At 50.3% G+C, this 20,543-nt stretch overlaps 2 protein-coding genes across 2 annotated transcripts in view; one reads left to right on the top strand and one right to left on the bottom strand.

Moving 5' to 3' along the window:
* PLGRKT (plasminogen receptor with a C-terminal lysine) overlaps window positions 1-3,736 on the bottom strand; it is a 102,116-nt gene extending 98,380 nt beyond the window's left edge. The window contains exon 1 of the mRNA XM_075339742.1: window positions 3,505-3,736. The gene's annotated coding sequence lies outside the window, so the exon portion shown is untranslated. The remainder of the gene's footprint in view (window positions 1-3,504) is intronic.
* Window positions 3,737-3,937: 201 nt separating this feature from the next.
* LOC142296295 (programmed cell death 1 ligand 1-like) overlaps window positions 3,938-20,543 on the top strand; it is a 102,165-nt gene continuing 85,559 nt past the window's right edge. Inside the window, exon 1 of the mRNA XM_075339728.1 lies at window positions 3,938-3,996. The gene's annotated coding sequence lies outside the window, so the exon portion shown is untranslated. The remainder of the gene's footprint in view (window positions 3,997-20,543) is intronic.

Below are 20,543 nucleotides of genomic sequence, written 5' to 3'. Positions count from 1 at the left end.
GGAGGGATTAAAGAAAGGAGGGAGGAAGGAAGGAAAGGAGGGATAAAAGAAAAAGGTGGAAGGATAGGGGAAAAGCAGGGGGTTAAAGAAAGGAGGAAGAAAGGAAAGGAAGTAAGGAAAGGGGAAAAGGAGGGATTAGAGAAAGGAGGGAAGAAGGAAAAGGGGTTAAAGAAAGGAGGAAAAAAGGAGAAAGGGAAGATAAAATGGAGGGATTAAAGAAAGGAGGGCGGAAAGGGGAAAAGAAGGAAAGAAAGGGAAAAATAGGAATTAAAGGAGGAATGAAGGAAGGAAAGGATTAAGGAAGTTAAAAGCAAAAAAGGAGGGATTAAAAAGACAGGAGGAAGGAAAGAAAGAAAATAAATGGAAAAAGGAAGTCAGGAGTGGACAGACAGACGTGATCTATGTACAGACATGCTGCCAGGTTGGGCTCCTGTCCCCGGCACTTGCTCCTTATCATACCCGGCTATATTCCCCCTCCGCTCCCCGGCACACTGGCAGCTCCTATCCCTCCGCTCCCCGGCACACTAGCAGCTCCTATCCCTCCGCCCCCGGCACACTGGCAGCTCCTATCCCTCCGCTCCCCGGCACACTGGCAGCTCCTATCCCTCCGCTCCCCGGCACACTGGCAGCTCCTATCCCTCCGCTCCCCGGCACACTGGCAGCTCCTATCCCTCCGCTCCCCGGCACACTGGCAGCTCCTATCCCTCCGCTCCCCGGCACACTGGCAGCTCCTATCCCTCCGCTCCCCGGCACACTGGCAGCTCCTATCCATCCGCTCCCCGGCACACTGGCAGCTCCTATCCCTCCGCTCCCCGGCACACTGGCAGCTCCTATCCCTCCGCTCCCCGGCACACTGGCAGCTCCTATCCCTCCGCTCCCCGGCACACTGGCAGCTCCTATCCCTCCGCTCCCCGGCACACTGGCAGCTCCTATCCCTCCGCTCCCCGGCACACTGGCAGCTCCTATCCCTCCGCTCCCCGGCACACTGGCAGCTCCTATCCCTCCGCTCCCCGGCACACTGGCAGCTCCTATCCCTCCGCTCCCCGGCACACTGGCAGCTCCTATCCCTCCGCTCCCCGGCACACTGGCAGCTCCTATCCCTCCGCTCCCCGGCACACTGGCAGCTCCTATCCATCCGCTCCCCGGCACACTGGCAGCTCCTATCCCTCCGCTCCCCGGCACACTGGCAGCTCCTATCCCTCCGCACCCCGGCACACTGGCAGCTCCTATCCCTCCGCTCCCCGGCACACTAGCAGCTCCTATCCCTCCGCTCCCCGGCACACTGGCAGCTCCTATCCCTCCGCTCCCCGGCACACTGGCAGCTCCTATCCCTCCGCTCCCCGGCACACTGGCAGCTCCTATCCCTCCGCTCCCCGGCACACTGGCAGCTCCTATCCCTCCGCTCCCCGGCACACTGGCAGCTCCTATCCCTCCGCTCCCCGGCACACTGGCAGCTCCTATCCCTCCGCTCCCCGGCACACTGGCAGCTCCTATCCCTCCGCTCCCCGGCACACTGGCAGCTCCTATCCCTCCGCTCCCCGGCACACTGGCAGCTCCTATCCCTCCGCTCCCCGGCACACTAGCAGCTCCTATCCCTCCGCTCCCCGGCACACTAGCAGCTCCTATCCCTCCGCTCCCCGGCACACTAGCAGCTCCTATCCCTCCGCTCCCCGGCACACTGGCAGCTCCTATCCCTCCGCTCCCCGGCACACTGGCAGCTCCTATCCCTCCGCTCCCCGGCACACTGGCAGCTCCTATCCCTCCGCTCCCCGGCACACTGGCAGCTCCTATCCCTCCGCTCCCCGGCACACTGGCAGCTCCTATCCCTCCGCTCCCCGGCACACTAGCAGCTCCTATCCCTCCGCTCCCCGGCACACTGGCAGCTCCTATCCCTCCGCTCCCCGGCACACTGGCAGCTCCTATCCCTCCGCTCCCCGGCACACTGGCAGCTCCTATCCATCCGCTCCCCGGCACACTAGCAGCTCCTATCCCTCCGCTCCCCGGCACACTGGCAGCTCCTATCCCTCCGCTCCCCGGCACACTGGCAGCTCCTATCCCTCCGCTCCCCGGCACACTGGCAGCTCCTATCCCTCCGCTCCCCGGCACACTGGCAGCTCCTATCCCTCCGCTCCCCGGCACACTGGCAGCTCCTATCCCTCCGCTCCCCGGCACACTGGCAGCTCCTATCCCTCCGCTCCCCGGCACACTGGCAGCTCCTATCCCTCCGCTCCCCGGCACACTGGCAGCTCCTATCCCTCCGCTCCCCGGCACACTGGCAGCTCCTATCCCTCCGCTCCCCGGCACACTGGCAGCTCCTATCCCTCCGCTCCCCGGCACACTGGCAGCTCCTATCCCTCCGCTCCCCGGCACACTAGCAGCTCCTATCCCTCCGCTCCCCGGCACACTAGCAGCTCCTATCCCTCCGCTCCCCGGCACACTAGCAGCTCCTATCCCTCCGCTCCCCGGCACACTGGCAGCTCCTATCCCTCCGCTCCCCGGCACACTGGCAGCTCCTATCCCTCCGCTCCCCGGCACACTGGCAGCTCCTATCCCTCCGCTCCCCGGCACACTAGCAGCTCCTATCCCTCCGCTCCCCGGCACACTGGCAGCTCCTATCCCTCCGCTCCCCGGCACACTAGCAGCTCCTATCCCTCCGCTCCCCGGCACACTAGCAGCTCCTATCCCTCCGCTCCCCGGCACACTGGCAGCTCCTATCCCTCCGCTCCCCGGCACACTAGCAGCTCCTATCCCTCCGCTCCCCGGCACACTGGCAGCTCCTATCCCTCCGCTCCCCGGCACACTAGCAGCTCCTATCCCTCCGCTCCCCGGCACACTAGCAGCTCCTATCCCTCCGCTCCCCGGCACACTGGCAGCTCCTATCCCTCCGCTCCCCGGCACACTGGCAGCTCCTATCCCTCCGCTCCCCGGCACACTGGCAGCTCCTATCCATCCGCTCCCCGGCACACTAGCAGCTCCTATCCCTCCGCTCCCCGGCACACTGGCAGCTCCTATCCCTCCGCTCCCCGGCACACTGGCAGCTCCTATCCCTCCGCTCCCCGGCACACTGGCAGCTGCTATCCCTCCGCTCCCCGGCACACTGGCAGCTCCTATCCCTCCGCTCCCCGGCACACTGGCAGCTCCTATCCCTCCGCTCCCCGGCACACTGGCAGCTCCTATCCCTCCGCTCCCCGGCACACTGGCAGCTCCTATCCCTCCGCTCCCCGGCACACTGGCAGCTCCTATCCCTCCGCTCCCCGGCACACTGGCAGCTCCTATCCCTCCGCTCCCCGGCACACTGGCAGCTCCTATCCCTCCGCTCCCCGGCACACTGGCAGCTCCTATCCCTCCGCTCCCCGGCACACTGGCAGCTCCTATCCCTCCGCTCCCCGGCACACTGGCAGCTCCTATCCCTCCGCTCCCCGGCACACTGGCAGCTCCTATCCCTCCGCTCCCCGGCACACTGGCAGCTCCTAGCTATGGGAGCGGGGAGACATGTCAGATTACCGTGTGCACGCGTCCCAGTCCCGGGCTGCCTTCCTAGCAGTCGTTACAGGGCGGAGGAGAAAGGTCAGGCTGTGCTTCTCAATGACAGCGCTCGTTAACTGTCTCCCGTCCGCTCTGTACATATAGGCTAATTACAGTTCACAAGGCAAATGCGGCTCGTTTCCAGTAGGAGAGGAGTTAACAGAAGGTGTTGCCGCCCGTACAGGAAGGGCGTGTCTGCAGCCAGTGGGCGGACCGGGAGCGATATGTGCCGCTGACAGTTATACGTGCTGGGTCTGTGCGACATCTACTGGTCACTTTCATGCGTTACAACAGGGTGAGCGCGAGCTTTTCTACAGTCACATGACCTTACAGAGAAATCACGTGACTGGGAATTTGCGAGCACGTAATTTCCAGCGAGCAGTGCGTATATTTATTGTAAGCAGCATTGCAGAGTCCATTCCCGCAGGAGTAAAGCCAGAAAACTACGCATGCTCCGGCGATACTAGACAGGTGCAATATGGGAAGTTTTACCTCAGCTGCCTCAGGCCACAGAGATAGCAAAGTGAGGTCACTACGCAGAACTGACACTAGTTATTAGTGTGCGCAGATATTTCAGGATCCTTCTTGGAGGGTGTTTGTATTGTTTTAACACATGTAAAATTTGCCTGAAGTTTGAAGATTTTTCTGGCAATTTTTACTTCTAGTTTTAGAATGGTTACTTGTAAAGGTACAACCATTGCATGTGGCCCACACTCATGCCCCAGTGAGGTTTCCTCACACAATCACCCTCCATTATTTGTGGTCTTTGGTAGCAGGCAGCAGCTGTGCCATCCAACCCTACACCCAGCAGCATGGACCCCTACTATCACGGGTCTTTAATGGTATTAGACATATGGGCCAAAGGAGACTTTTGTGCCCCCCTAAGCTCCAAAGCCTGGGTGTTACTGCAACACACGATAATTGAGTGAAAGACATTACACTGTGGGGGAAGGGCTGTGGGGTCATCATACTGTGTGGGGGGCTCTGAGGTCATCATACTGTGTGGGGGGCTCTGAGGTCATCATAATGTGTGGGGGGCTCTGAGGTCATCATACTGTGTGGGGGGCTCTGGGGTCATCATAATGTGTGGGGGGCTGTGGGGTCATCATACTGTGTGGGGGGCCCTGGGGTCATCATACTGTGTGGGAGGCTCTGAGGTCATCATACTGTGTGGGAGGCTCTGAGGTCATCATACTGTGTGGGAGGCTCTGAGGTCATCATACTGTGTGGGAGGCTCTGAGGTCATCATACTGTGTGGGAGGCTCTGAGGTCATCATACTGTGTGGGAGGCTCTGAGGTCATCATACTGTGTGGGGGGCTCTGAGGTCATCATACTGTGTGGGGGGCTCTGAGGTCATCATACTGTGTGGGGGGCTCTGAGGTCATCATACTGTGTGGGAGGCTCTGAGGTCATCATACTGTGTGGGAGGCTCTGAGGTCATCATACTGTGTGGGAGGCTCTGAGATCATCATACTGTGTGGGAGGCTCTGAGGTCATCATACTGTGTGGGAGGCTCTGAGATCATCATACTGTGTGGGAGGCTCTGAGATCATCATACTGTGTGGGAGGCTCTGAGATCATCATACTGTGTGGGAGGCTCTGAGGTCATCATACTGTGTGGGAGGCTCTGAGGTCATCATACTGTGTGGGAGGCTCTGAGGTCATCATACTGTGTGGGAGGCTCTGAGGTCATCATACTGTGTGGGAGGCTCTGAGGTCATCATACTGTGTGGGAGGCTCTGAGGTCATCATACTGTGTGGGGGGCTCTGAGGTCATCATACTGTGTGGGAGGCTCTGAGGTCATCATACTGTGTGGGGGGCTCTGGGGTCATCATAATGTGTGGGGGGCTCTGGGGTCACCATACTGTGAGGGGGGTTGTGGGATCATCCTACTGTATGTGGGGGTTCTGGGGTAATCATCCTGTGTGGTGGGCTCTGGGGTCATCATACTGTGTGGGTAGATGTGGGATCATCCTACTGTATGTGGGGACTGTGAGGTGTGTGTGTGGTGCCATCATACTCTGAAAGGGATTGTGGGATTAACATTCCATGTCTGTGTGGGAGTATCATATTGTGTTGGGGTTGTGGGCTCATCCTACAGTATGTGACACTGTGGGAGGTGGGGGGGCGGCATCATACTCTGTGAGGGATTGTGGGATTATTATTCAGTGTGTGGGGGGGGGGGGGGGTCTGCAGGGCTATCATATTATGTGGTGGACTCTGAGATAATCACAGTGTGTTGGGGGTAGTTGTGGGGCATCATTCTGTGTGTGGCGCTCAAACTGTGTGGGGGAATGGGATTATAATTCTGAATTTGGTGGACTCTGGGGCTTCATATTGTGTTACAGGAATATGGTGGCATCATAATGTGTTGGGGACACTAAATTGATTGGGAGAAACTCTATATGATGAAAATTATATGGTGGAACTCACTGTGGACCTATTATACAGTCTCCACCTCTCACAGTATGAGGTCCTCACAGTCCCATACAAACAATATGATGCCCCCACAGTCCTCACACACAGTTCATTACCCCCCAACAAGCCCCCCCCCCCCCAACAGTTTGATGCTCATACATACACCTTCCCACAAACCTCATATGTTTCTCCCTACACCATGTGTTGGCCACCACAGTGCCCCACAGAGTGTGATGCCTTTACAGCTCCGCCACATTGTGATGCCCCCCTACAGCACTATATATGTGAAATTCAATTCCCTGAGTGTCTAGAGTTTATTTTAAAGGTATATCCCAATCTTTTAAGCTGCTTGATTATTAGCAGTATATTCCGTCACTTCAAAACTGGCAGAAATCTGGTCTCTCATACCTCATTGTTCCTTAATATGTAGAGATGCAGCCCTTTCACAGTTTTATTCCTTGGTGGTGTAGAGGGACTATTTCACAGCTCCTTCCAGTATGGGTGGCTGGGGATGCAACTGGGGAAATAGACTCAGGTGCTGGAATACCCACTAATCAGAGTGATGGCATATCCTAATAACATACAATCTATTTATGAGATGGAATATCCCTTTAAGGCAAACTTATTTGCTCAACAATGTTTCCTCTTCAATTTCCCCATTACAGTCTTCTGGTAAGTCACCTTTGCTTTGGGGATAAACTTTCCATGAACTTCCTTGTTTCTGAAAGATATGAGTATGATGGCAAAGATATACAGCTATACATGAAGTCAGGGGAAAAATTGTTCAGCATTCAGTCCTAAAATATCATTCCAGAAGAAAGATTTTGTAATATTGCTGGAGCATTTCCTTCTGTTTCTGTGATATACCTACATAATTTCCATTTGCTACAGTTTTTGTAGACACTAGTAACAAACATACAGACTAAAATGATATAGGAAAAAATAAATAAAAAGTGCAATGGAAACAATGTTAAATGCATTGTGTGTAACAACCCCCAAAAAAGAAACAGAAGTGCTTGTGTAGCACTGGATACATACTGTGGGTAAACTAATGAGTCCAAATCCACTGATTTAACTCATTACCCACTCTCAGTCTCACACAGTGCCTTAGCCGCTGTTCACATTTGCATTGTAGGGTCTTTTTATAACAGACACCACAGTGCATTTCCAGTTCGATCACATAAAGTTTACCACTGATTTCCAATATCCTCACTTGTGTCTGTGTGCCGCCCCCGAGGAAGCAGCCGAGCTACTCTGATCCGGGTTCGCTGTGGCTCGAGGGTCTCTGGACCCGGGGTCGTGCAGCAACTCAAATGAAAGGGGGGATGTACAGGGGAATTTAGATATAGTTAGTGACGCCACCTGTGGTGTACAGTAATTGGGAGTACCGTCACTGCCGTTGGGAGTCCTCGGGGTGATGAAGTGGGGCAGCAATGTGTCGTAGCCCTCCACAGATAGGGGGATGCCGTGGGATGCAGGGGTCACTCTCGTACTTACTCAGTCCATAAGCAGATGCTGACAACCAGGTAAACCAATTCTCTGGGTACCGCTGCCGCTGAGGGGAGCTTGTCCGGGTCCTGTCCCCTATAGTGTTGCCTGTTGATCCATAACCTGCCCCCTGGCACTAAGTTTAACTTCAACGTGGTGGTCCAGTAGTCTGAAACTTGTTGGGCCCCGCTCCCCACTGTGGCTAAGTGTGGAAGCTTGCTCTCAGGGCTCACGCTTGGGATTTTCTGGACCGTTTTGGGTTGGAAAGTCCTATTCCCCTCGTTGCGCTAATGCCCCGATTCTGGAGCGGGTGGGAACCGATCATAAAGGCTCCGTTCTCAGGGGAATTATCGGGTTGCCTGAAGCTTCTCCCCGACCTAGGGTCCGTGTACCCTGCCGTGCCTTCGGTCCCGGACCGATGACAGTGCTAGGCTGCTGGCCATCCTCTTCGACAGGTCCAAGCACCTTGCCACAATCCCCTGCGACCAGGGGTCTGACTCCTCTAGGTCCAGTCCACCATCTGCAACCTAGACAGCTTCTCTTGGGAGCCACTACTCTCAGCCTCCTCTGAGCTCCTCACAGCTCAAGGGGTTCCTCACTCCTCACCGACTACACTCCTCACCTCCCCTAACTGACCCCCCAGGTGGGCGACTCTATTCCACTCAAGCCGTCCACTGGTGTGCCTGTTGGGTGGGGTGCAGGGTGTATCTAGGATTTGATTTGCTGTTGGAGGCAGCACCATTAAGATAGGGACCCAGAACCAAGAGGGAGGTGGAATACTGCATGGGAGGACAGGTTGTGCAGTACCCTGTGACGACCTGATAGTCCAGGGGCGTCACATCTGCGTCTGCCGTCATATTGATGTCAGATTGAGTGATGCTCTGGTATGTTTACACTCAATGATTTTGTTTCGGAAAACTACTGCAAAAGCCATGTGACCGCTGCAGACTGTGATTGTCACCACAAACTATTGCTAGACGATAACTTTACGTAGGTACACAGAGGACCGAAAAGCATAGTCATGAGAATGCCAGGGAAAGTGAGCAAGATATTTTTTCTAAAAATATATATTTTTTCAGTAGTTGTGTAGGCCCACAGAAGGAATTGACTCAAGTGGCCCACTCTACAGCTATATGCAAAATACCTGTTAGCTTTATCCCTGTTAGGCTGCTTTCACACTACGTTTTTTTCACATGCGTTATGAACATTTTTTTGCTGTAAAAGCGGATCCTGTTTTTCTAAAGAAAAACGCATGCAAATGTAAGTGTTATTTTACAGGATCCTGCTACTTGACGTTTATGGGCAGGCATTGGAGTCATGTGATCGGGAGTCAGTGGAACTGAACGTGACAGACTGCAAATTCAGATGCCGCTGGGAAAGAGAGAGAGGGGAAAGAGAGAGGGAGAGGGAAAGAGGTAAAGAGAGAGAGAGGTAAAGAGAGAGAGAGGGAAAGAGAGAGGGAAAGAGAGAGAGAGAGGCAGAGAGAAAGAGGCAGAGAGAAAGAGGCAGAGAGAAAGAGACAGAGAGAGAGAGACAGAGAAACAAACTCACGCTCTGTGGTTTCTGGGCATGCTCAGTACACCAAACAGGATCCCGTCTATCAGTATACCACCGTTCACATGCGTTTGCATGCTGTTTAGTCAGGATCCAGCGACTTGCAGTATTTGGATGCAGCTCAAAAACGCTACAAGTAGCGTTTTTAAACAATGTTAAAAAACTGCAAGTCGCTGGATTCTGACAAAACTGCACGCAAACGCATGTCAACGCATGTTAACGCAAGTCCATTACAAATGCATTGAAATGAAAACGCATTTGCACTGGATCCGCTTTTGCAGCAAAAAAATGTTCAGGACGCATGTTAAAAAACGTAGTGTGAAAGCAGCCTTATAGTGGAGTGTTGACAGTAAAATATCGACAGCTCCTTCACATCTATTGTGTAGACCATAACTGGGATGTACAATTATGGCAGTTTGCATTAAAGGGGTTCTTTGGTGAAAACAAGTTATCACCGATCCACGGGATCCACAGAATAAGTAGGTGATAACTTATTAATTGCTGGAATCGGACCTTTGGAAACTGCACCAATTGGAAGAATGGGGAACGTTTATCCCTGACAGGGCACTTTTGATATTTTAAGATTTTATTGGTTTTCATGAAAAACATAACACTTTAAACCATGTAGTTAGCTTTCATATGGCAACTTGAAAATAAAAGGACTATAAAGTCCGGCCATACAATAGGTTCATCATTTATAACATAGACTTAACACAAAAGAGGAGAACATCTGAAAGGAAAAGTACCAAAGAGAGAGAAGAAAAAAGAAGAAACAGCACAGAGGGAGAAACCGCTGGGCCAGCACTCACCAGTCATGTCCATAAGGGAAGGCAGAGCTTCGCTTTCAGAAATGGGGTCATGTCATAGGTTCGCACCAGACCCCGACAGATAGGACTCCCAATAAAACCATTTGGTAGTCACAGACTCCACCTCCCCCCGCAATTGGGCCAGGATCCTCTCCATCAGACATGTTCACTTCGCCAATCCACTCCTCCAAGGTTGACACATCCGCAGTTTTCCAGTGGCGAGGAATAACGGTCTTAGCTGCCTGAAGGAGATGCCGCAGCACAGATTTTTTTGGTAAATTTTATGGGACATTGGAAACATGTAAAGCAAGACCGCCTCAGGGCGTTTGGGCACTACAACCCCCAAAACCTCCCGGACCACCTCTAAGACCCCATCCCAAAAAGTCGTCAGGGCAACACACGGTCACCATATATGTGCCATGGAGCTTCCCACTGCCAACAAGTATCCGGGACCTCCAGGCACCCTGTGAAGAAGGGAAGGAACCCTGTACCATCTCGAGATAATTTTATAACTAGTCTCCTGAGACTTAGTAGCAGTTATTGATTTACGTGACAAATGAAAGCAGCGCTCCCTTTGTTTTTTTAGAGAAGGTTGGTTGAGTTCACCTTCCCACGCTCCACAAAAAGGGGGGAAGGGAATCCAAGCCCTTAGAGATCAGCATTTTGTATATACCTGAGCTGGTGTCGGTAGGGACCATTGTCGCTGTGCACATGGTTTCAAAAGCAGATTGAGAGAATGACAACTCATTCATTTGTGTAAGGGATGAAACAAAGTGTTGGAGCTGTGCGTATTCAAAATTATGGCGTAGTTTCTGGGTTTTTTTTCCCCAAGATCATGGATAACGGGAGAATAGTTCCTTGTGGGGCTACATGCATCAGAGGCATCCTCTTGGAACCGTCTAAGAAACGGGTAGCGGAGGCGTCCGGAGGAAATCCCGGAGTATCCGTCACCGGAGTCATCGGTCCTCATCTACGAATCAGACCGCATCTCCTTCCCAGAGCATGTATTGTGCGTAGCGTCTGCCGAACACTATACCCTACCATGAGCTTGCAGCGGTTGAGTAGGGGCTACGTCCAGGGAAGTGTTGACACCGACAGAGAGCAAATGTCATGGGCCATATGCACCCACAATTTAGACCTCTCACCATGCACTAAGTCAAGAACCCGTGCATGGGCTGCTGCTAAGTGATACCCTCTGCAGTCCGGAAGCCCCAAACCACCCACGTCCTTTAGTCGGGTCAAAACGCTTCCTCGTATTCTAGGCCAACCCTTGGACCATATAAATTTAATAAATAATTTCTGGAGCTTGTGCCAGTATGACACGGGGATGTGAACGGGCACCGTCTTCAAAAGGTATAACAATCTGGGCAGGACTGTCATTTTGAGGGCGCCAACTCTTCCAGACTAATACATGGTCCCTTGATGCCATGTATCCAGATCCTTTTCCAATTTAAGAAGGAATGGTTGGAAGTTATGTAGAAACAGTCTGGTCAGGTCAGATGGAATGGTGATGCCCAGGTACCCGATGCTATTGCTTTGGGGCCACCTGAAGTGATAGTTAGGTTTCAAGGAGGAAACTACATTTTGGGGATGGGAGATGTTCAATGTCTCCCATTTATCCTGGTTTATTCGGAAGTTCGACCACCTGCCAAAGCTTTCCAATTCGGACATCAAAGGCGGGAGCGCCACAAGCAGGTTGGTGAGGTAGTCTAAAGGCTGCTTTACACGGTACTACCGATTGTGCAATTTCACAATCGATCGTACCCGCCCCCGTCCTTTTTGCGTCACGGGCAAATCGCTGCCCGTGGCGCACAAAGTCGGTAACCCCGGTCACACGCACTTACCTCTCGTGCGACCTCGCTGTGGGCGGCGAACGTCCACTTCCTGGAGTGGGAGGGACGTTCGGCGTCACAGAGACGTCACACGGCCGCCAGCCAATGGAAGCGGAGGGGCGGAGATGAGCGGGACGTAAACATCCCACCCACCTCCTTCCTTCACATAGCCGGCGGCCGCGTGACGCAGGTGAGCTGCTGTTCATCGTTCCCGGGGTGTCACACGGAGCGGCGTGTGCTACCCCGGAAACGATGAACAACTAAATTAAACGATATTATGTAACCTAGCGAGCAGTACACGACTCACGATTTGTGAGCGATACTGCGTCACTAGGAGGTGTCACACAGGCCGGCACATCGCCAGCGATGTCGGATATGCGTCACAAAAACCGTGACCCCGACGATCTATCGCACGATAGATTGTCTGGTGTAAAGCAGCCTTTAGAGATCGTCAGCAAAAGCCAAACATTTGTATTCCTGATTTGCTATCCTAATCCCGCATATGTCCGAGTTGGCTCACAGGGCAGCCATGAGGTGCTCCATCACCAAAATGTAGAGAAGCAGGGATAGGGGACACCCCTGCCTTGTCCCATTATGAATGGCGACAGGAGCAGATAGGGTGCCATTTACCTTTATACACGCCGATGGGGAATGATACAAAGCCAGTATCTTAACCATAAAGTTGGGGCCCAATTCAAAGTGTGTCAAAGTTTGAGAGAGATATCCTGTCGAAAGCCTTCTCAGCATCCAATGACAGGACCATCAATGGGATCCCCCGGGCCTGAGCATATTGAATAATATCCAGGGTTTTCAGGGTATTATCCCTAGCCTCTCGTCACGGGACAAATCCCACCTCATCTAGGTGGATCAAGTCCGGCATGACAGGATTTAATCTGTTGGCGATTAGTTTAGCATAATACTTAATGTCTACATTAAGCAAAGAAATCGGTGTATAACTCCCGCATATACTCGGGTCCTTACCCGCTTTAGGGATAACCATAATATGCGCAGATGTAGAGTCCACTGGGAAATAGGTGGTTTCAGAGATCGAATTGAAAGACTTCAGCGTCGGGGGAGCAAGTATAGCCGAGAAAGATTTATAAAACTTTGTTGTTAGTCCATCTGGGCCTGGGCTGTTATTGCCAGGTGCATCCTGAATCACCTGCAAGAGCTCTTCAAGTGCAAATGGGGCCTCAAGGCTTTCAATTATGGCTCTATTCAATTTTTTGAAGGGGAAAGAGGGGGCGCTAGTTGTGACATCGGAGGGCATCTCGAGGTGGGAGTGGGGGGCAAATTGTACAGCTTAGAGTAGTATTTATGAAAGGCATCTGAGATCTCAGGGGTAACCTGCACCAGCCTATCCGAGGAATCCTTAATGCAAGGGATCAGGGCTGTTGCCCTTTTGGCTCGCAATGCATTAGCTAGCAGTCTACCTGGTTTGTCGCTGAATTCGCAGAACCTGCTTCTACCCAATTGAATAATGTGTCTATATGAGGAATCCAGTAATTTTTTAACCTCCAGCCTAGCTTTCGGTAGCGACTGAAGTGTTGAGGCTGCCAGCACACGTTTATGAAAATATTCTAGGGTTGTGACTCTCTGGAGAGATTCCTTAATGGCTTGGGCCCTTTCTTTTTTAATGCAGGCACCATGTTTGATGAGAGTCCCACGGAGGACACATTTCAAAGCTTCCCAGTTAAATACCGGCGCTGTGGTATCTGATGCGTGGTCCTCAACAAAAGTTGAGATAGAGGTTCGAACATCTGAAACACAGCTCTCATCTAGTAGCAGAGACTCATTAAGTCACCAGGATGCCATCGTCCTCATCATAGTGGGTACATGTATGGAACAAAACACTGGGGCGTAATCTGACCATAGAATGTTACCAATCCCCGTATAGGAGAGCCAGGATAAAACACTATGCTGAACCAGGACATAATCCAGATGACTGTACGAGTCCTGCGAGTGTGAATAAAAACTGTAATCCCTATCTGAGGGATGCTGTATGCTCCAAGCGTCATACAGTTGAAGTTATAATAGAGATTTCTCCACTCGCTTAATTAGCGCATATGAAAGGCTTGACCGACCTCTGGAATTATCCATGGCAGGGTCTAGTGTCATGTTTAGGTCCCCACACAGGATTACTGAGCCTTTGATTAAAGGGAGGGCCGTGCGTACCAACTAGGCGACAAAGCAGTCCTGATTCTGGTTGGGTGCATATGCATTAATGATCGTAAAATCGTGGCCGCTTAATGACAACGATGGCACAATATAGCATGCCTCGTCATCTATTTTGAGACCCAGGAATTGATGAGGGAGGGATCTATGCAAGGCTATCGCCAGCCCCTTTGAATGTGTCTCCGAGTTGTTGTCAAAAAACCATGTAGTGTAGTATTTGTTTTTAATCTTTGGGATATGGTTAGTTTTAAAGTATGTGTCCTGAAGGCAAATGAGGTGTATCTTATGCTTATGAAGATGATTAAAGGATCTGAGCTCATTTCTCCAGGGTGTTGAAGCCCTTCACATTGAAGGACGCGATGTTTAAGTCTGCCATTCATAATGGAGTTTGAAGTCTGCAGTGAGAGGTGAGTAGGACTGTGGCTTCAGTGCATGGTCCCCATGGCAAAATCCAGTGTGGAGAAAGGGAAATAGGAAAAAGAGAAAAAGTGAGAAGTCAGAAAGATAAAACAGAAGCAGAGGTAAAACCTCCGCAATTAACACTAAACATGACCATGCAATCAACGGGAGCATGCCCACTTACAACCAGCAGGGCAGGGGTTCACAACTTATTTGGGGGGAAAAGTGGTCAGGTATAACCAAAAGGCAATTCCTTCTCAACTGAGCAATGCTGAAAGAAAGACGTGTACTGTTATACACCAACATAAACAAACACCAGCATCCCAATGCAGAGATGTAATTGACACCGTCGACCAGCACCACAGAAACCGAAAGCAAGTTCTCAGCAGTCCACAATATCTTCAGGTGGAGTCATAAGAGATTTTAATGACTTTAGTGGTTTGGGCGTGGGCGCCCTCTGCCCTCGGACCTCCCCTCTCTCCGAGGGAGACCCGAAGGCCGCTGACTCATGGTATGGCTCCGCACATTGCCTCGCCCCCATGGGAGGAGTAAGGTATTAGGCCAAATAAGGATGGGGATAGTCGTCAAGTCCAACCCCGCTGTAAATGACGGCAGATCATCAGTGGAGCGGAGAACAAAATATTTCGAACCCTGGCGAACCGAGAGGGAGAATGGAAATCCCCAGAGGAACTGTATTTCTCTGTCCTTTAAGACATCCAGTAGTGGTTTGAGGGCAGCTCTTTGAGCCAGAGAATGCCGGGAAAGGTCCTGTAGGATCCTAATAGGGGTCCCGTTGTAAGAAAGATCAGATTATTTCTTTGCCGCCAACAGGATCGCCTCCTTGAGAGCAAAGAAGTGGACCCTGCAGATAATGTCCCTTGGACGGGGGTCCTTCGGATTAATAGGACGGAGCGCTCTGTGGGCTCTGACGGGGCACTTTTAATCTAATTTTAAAATGCAGCAACAGGTCGGATGTGTGACCTCAGCTCCATTCATCTTCTTTGCCAGAAAAGGCCAAGTGCAGACCACACAGCCACTGAGCGAATTAATGGATCAGTGGTTGAGTCAAACAGTAAGTCCAGTCTAATGGGGATAAAAGTTCCCCATACTGAAGATCGTTTCAGGCCCCAGCAGTCAGACCCAAACCAATCAATAAGTTCTCTTGTATCCTGTGGAGAGTTAGTTACTTGTTTTCACCAGAAAACCTCTGTAAATGTATCTCCGCTACTGTGCAATAGTCACAGGACAGGAAGGGGTTAAACTTACAAGTATTTAATCTGTAATTGAAATAAATAATCTAATTAATATCAGAGTGAACAAATAACCTCCATACACAATACAATTCACTATACCAAGACCAATAATACCACATACAAGGGACAACTACTGCCATACCATGAGCAGACCACCTATTACTACCATAGTGGCCAAATAGTACCACATGCAAGGGACAAATACCACCACACCATGACCAGACCACATATTACCACCACATAGTGGCAGAATAATATCGCATACAAGGGACAAATACTGCCACATCATGACCAGACCGCATCATATCACCACATAGTGACTGAATAATACGACATACAAGGGACAAATACCACCACATTATATATTACCACCACATGTTGACCGAATAATATCACATACAAGGGACAAATACCACCATCCTGAATAGAAACTTCAATAGTAATAATACTAATAGTATCACCATTATACGCAGGAGCTCTGTATATACTATATAGTGTGTGTGTGTGTGTGTGTGTTTGTGTACATGTAATACACTCACCAGTGATGTCTCTAAGTGAAGTCATTCATCTTCGCTTTTCCTCTTCATCTGGTGCAGACCGTTAAAACTTCTTCCAGCCAGGACTCATCTCTGCAGAAAATATCACACAAACATGTATATCTGATCACTTCTAGAGCCTATTCCCCACTTTTTCCCTAACTTCACACTATGCTGCCCCAGAAAAAAGAGACATAGTGCCGCCCTGCACAGAAAGGCTATGTTCACACTTGTTTTTATAAAATGTAAATTAAAACCTGCTTTTTATAGTACCAGCATAAGCTATGAGACTTCAGAAATAGCGAATTGGAAAACTGCTGCGTTTTTTCAAACTGCAGCATGTCAATTCTTTCAGCGTTTTTGCAGTGTGTTTTTCACCATAGAAACAAATACTGCAACCGTACGTTTTTGCTGCTTTTTTGTGAATTAAATTAATGTTATTAACCATGTACTGTATACAAGTGATACATATAATCTACACCAAAACATAGCAAAAAAAACCCCAGTAAAACCTGCTTTTTGTAAGCAGCTTCTTTACTACCAAGAGAGCAGGTTTTGCCTGCAGAAAAAAAGCAGCAAATAAGCACCATGTGAACATAGCCTAAAGGCCACTTTCAACGCAACGACATCACTAACGATATGTCGTTGGGGTCACGGAATTCGTGACGCACATCCAGCCTCATTAGCGACGCCGTTGCGTGTGAAACGTACGAACGACCACTAACGATCAAAAATACTCACCATATCGTTGATCGTTGACACGTTGTTCTAATCTCAAATATCGTTGCTGCTGCAGGACGCCGGTTGTTCATCGTTCCTGTGGCAGCACACATCGCTATGTGTGACACCGCAGGAATGAAGAACAACATCGTACCTGTGGCCGCCGGGAATGAGGAAGGAAGGAGGTGGGCAGGATATTCCGGCCGCTCATCTCCGCCCCTCTGCTTCTATTGGTTGGCTGCTTAGTGACGTCGCACGAACCGCCCCCTTAGAAAGGAGGCTGTTCGCCGGCCACAGTGACATTGCTAGGCAGGTAAGTATAGTGTGACGGGTCCTAGCGATGTTGTGCACCACGGGCAGCGATTTGCCCGTGACACACAACCGACGGGGGCGGGTGCTTTCACCAGCAACATCGCTAGCCATGTCGCTGTGTGTAAAGTGGCCTTTACAGAACCTCCCTTTTGTTCCCCCCCAAGGAAAACAGTATCCTCAATGTAAGTGCTCACTCACATTTGCATATAACACAGATGAGTGCTATTTGATGTTTTATTGGATAGCACTCACTCAATGTTATAGTGCACACCAAACTTTTTCTCATGCTAATCTAAAAATGTCTCCTAATTGGCCCCTTCAGTAATTATGGCCCCCACATACCACCATAAACTAAAAATGTCCCTCATCCTGGGTCCCTTTATTTAATAATGTCCCCTATCCTGTAATAATGTTAAAGGGGTTGTCCGGTCTATAAGAAAACCTCTGCCAGTCACTCTGTATGCCAAACTGTGATTTCAGACTTGTGATGCTCCCAGCGCACACACTCGTGTCAGAGCCGGGAACAACGGCCAAGTATGCAATATACTTGCTGCCGGCCAGAACTCGACTAGTGGACACGACATTGATCAAGGCAAATGTAGTATTAACAGTATTAACCATCAAATACCCCCCTATATAAAATATAAGCCCACACGTAGCCCCCTATAAAATAACATGAGATCCCACCTAGCCCCACTATATACAGTATGAGCCCTCACACATAGCCTCCCTGTATATAGGATGAACCCACACAGCAATATACACAATATACAGCATTAGCCCCCACATAACCCCACTATATACAGTATGAGCCAACACATAGCACCATATACAGTATGAGCCCAACATAGTCCCCAATAGACAGTATTAACCACCACATATCTCCATATAAACAGAATGCGCCCCCATATAGCCCCCTATAGATATTATGCGTATTCCCGAGTGGCATCCTCTTGCTGGTTTAAATCCGGCGTGGCCGTTAAAATGGCTGCCAGCATATCAGAAGCTGGCGGCTGATGTCAGTGCTCGGCACATGGTAATGACATCACTGCCATCTGTCATTCGATGTCGTCGACTGCCGGCCTATAGGCCAATGGCTATTTTAACAACCAAGCAACAAATAAACATGATACTTGCGGAAAGCAAGTAAAAACAATAGCTTTTTATGCTTATGGCTGTTTTTATTCTATTTCATATAATGTTATTTAAAGGGATTGTCTAATCTTTTTGTACAAGGAGCACACCACTCGTCTTCCTTCTTGTTTCCTGCTTGCTATGTATGGTTGCTTCGCTGGCCAGATCTGTGCATCCTCTGATGCTGCTTGTCGCTTTGCCTCTGCAGCATTGAGAGCGCAGGGACAATAAAGCTGGCCAGATCCAGTTATCCAGAGCTGTGCTGGCAAGCTGTATAGTAAACAGCTTGCAAGTGCACACTGCTTGCCTAGGAATTCATTCACTTCCGATACGTTACCAACTACTTCTGTAGCCTAGGTAAAGAGCACTAAAAGTATAAATTTAAAAACTATTGACTACTGATTGAACTGTGACTGAAGGCTGTAGCTGATCAGTGGCAGCTGATTGGCTGCAGCAGTGCTATGGGTGACAGACAGTCATGTGGTTTCTGGCCAGAGAAGGTCACAGCGTTTGGCTGCTCAAAATCCTCCCTGACTTTCCATTGTTCCTACTGTCAGTATTCATTGGTATAGGTAGCTTTCCTGCTGGTTCATCTCTCCCCCTTTTGGACCCAGCAGGAGCTCACCTTCCACCCAGCTGCTGATCATCAGTATTCTCTTGGTGCTTAAATACCCCTTCCTTCTTTGGACTGGTGCTGCTGATATTTTTCAGTTCATTCAAGCCTCGGTTGCAAGCAGGTGGCTTGTACTCCTCTGTGATATCTTTGATGAAAACTTTGCTGAGCTTCTACCTGTGTCATCTGTAGATAAGCATTTTTCCCCTGTGTGTCTCCCTTGTGTCTATAGTGTTTAGTGGGTTTGACGAACAGCTCATTCCATCCATTCGCTATTTAGGACCCAGCACTATGGATACTTAGGTTCTGCACCGGATACTTGTCCCTATCTAGGGTGGTGAGGGACCACAGGGACCAGCGGTAGGTTTGGTCAGAAGTCACCATCTTCTCTTTCTCTAGACACAGGGTTTCCCTTTCCTTTTGTCGTTCACTTGGTATTTCCCCTTACCTAGGGTGACAAGCGGTCACGTGAAACTGGGATTGGCAGGGTTGTCAGGAATATATAGGCTTAATTTATGTTATGTGGGTTGTCCCCCTTTAAAGCCCAGTATTGCAAGTTTATTTTAATACACAAAGAAAGTATTCATATATATGTATTAGGGCACAGTCAGACAGCCGTATAACTCATTATATAAAGACTGACAGTGTCCCAGAGCAGGTGAAGGAATCACATAACTTCTTTATTTTGCCATAAATAGAGATGAGCGAACTGGTCCCGGTTCGGCTCGAGGCCGGTTTGCCGAACGGGGGTCCCGTTCGAGTTCGGTTCGTCGAGCGTTCGACGAACCGAACTCGAACGTATAGGCTATAATGGGAGGCAATCACAAACACATAAAAATGCATTATAAATGTACACAAACAGTTAATAAACATTGCCATAACACTTACCGGTCCTCGCGATCCCTTCTGCACTCTGTCTCCTGCCGCTATTCCATCCGATGATCGCTGAATCCTCCCGGTGACCTGCACTGCCAGCAGAGATGCAGGACCTATCGTGACGTCAAAATAGCCATGTGACCAGTCACGTGGCTATTATCTCATTGGCTACAGACTGGTCACATGACTATGACACGTCATGTAGGACCTGCGAGTGCATCTCTCCGGTACACGGTGCACATATGTGTATCGCCGTGTACCGGCGACATGCTCTAGCAGACGGTCGACTCCCCATTCCGTTAGGGACCGGCTGACACAGCCGGTCATTAACGGAGATCACCGTTGCCATAGCAACGCAGTTAGCGGTGACGTCACCGCTAACCGCGGCTCCGAGAGCACCGTTGCTATGGTAACGCGTCTGTCAGCGTTACCGCTAGCAGCCAGCACTGATCACTCACGGAGTGAAGGCTGCACGCTGCTTCCCGATTGTAGTGATGATTGTAGTGAGGATGGAGGTTCCCCAGCCCCAAGTGATGAGCTGGTGAATCTCATCCTCACTACAATCGTCACTACTACTACACTAGAAAGAAAGAAGACAGAAGAGCAGGATCGTGGAGGGCTGACAGGGGGTAATAAAGATGGAGTCTCTAATGTGTCTGTGTATTTATTTCTATTAAAGTATTTTTTCTCTGTGTGGTGTCTTTTTTTTAACCCTTTATTGGAGATTCTTAATGGCCGGGTCAAACGTGCCTGACATTAAGAATCTCTGGCTTAATACTGGCTGGTAAAACAAAGCCAGTATTAACTCATGATTACCCAACAAGCCACCCGGCTCCAGGGCTGTTGGAAGAGTTGGATACAGCGCCAGATGATGGCGCTTCTATGAGAGCGCCATTTTCT

Source organism: Anomaloglossus baeobatrachus, chromosome 1 (genome assembly GCF_048569485.1).
Source record: "Anomaloglossus baeobatrachus isolate aAnoBae1 chromosome 1, aAnoBae1.hap1, whole genome shotgun sequence".
In the NCBI taxonomy this organism is placed as follows: domain Eukaryota; kingdom Metazoa; phylum Chordata; class Amphibia; order Anura; family Aromobatidae; genus Anomaloglossus; species Anomaloglossus baeobatrachus.
The sequence above is the reverse complement of the archived record's forward strand: the minus strand, read 5'-3'. Positions and strand labels throughout refer to the sequence as shown.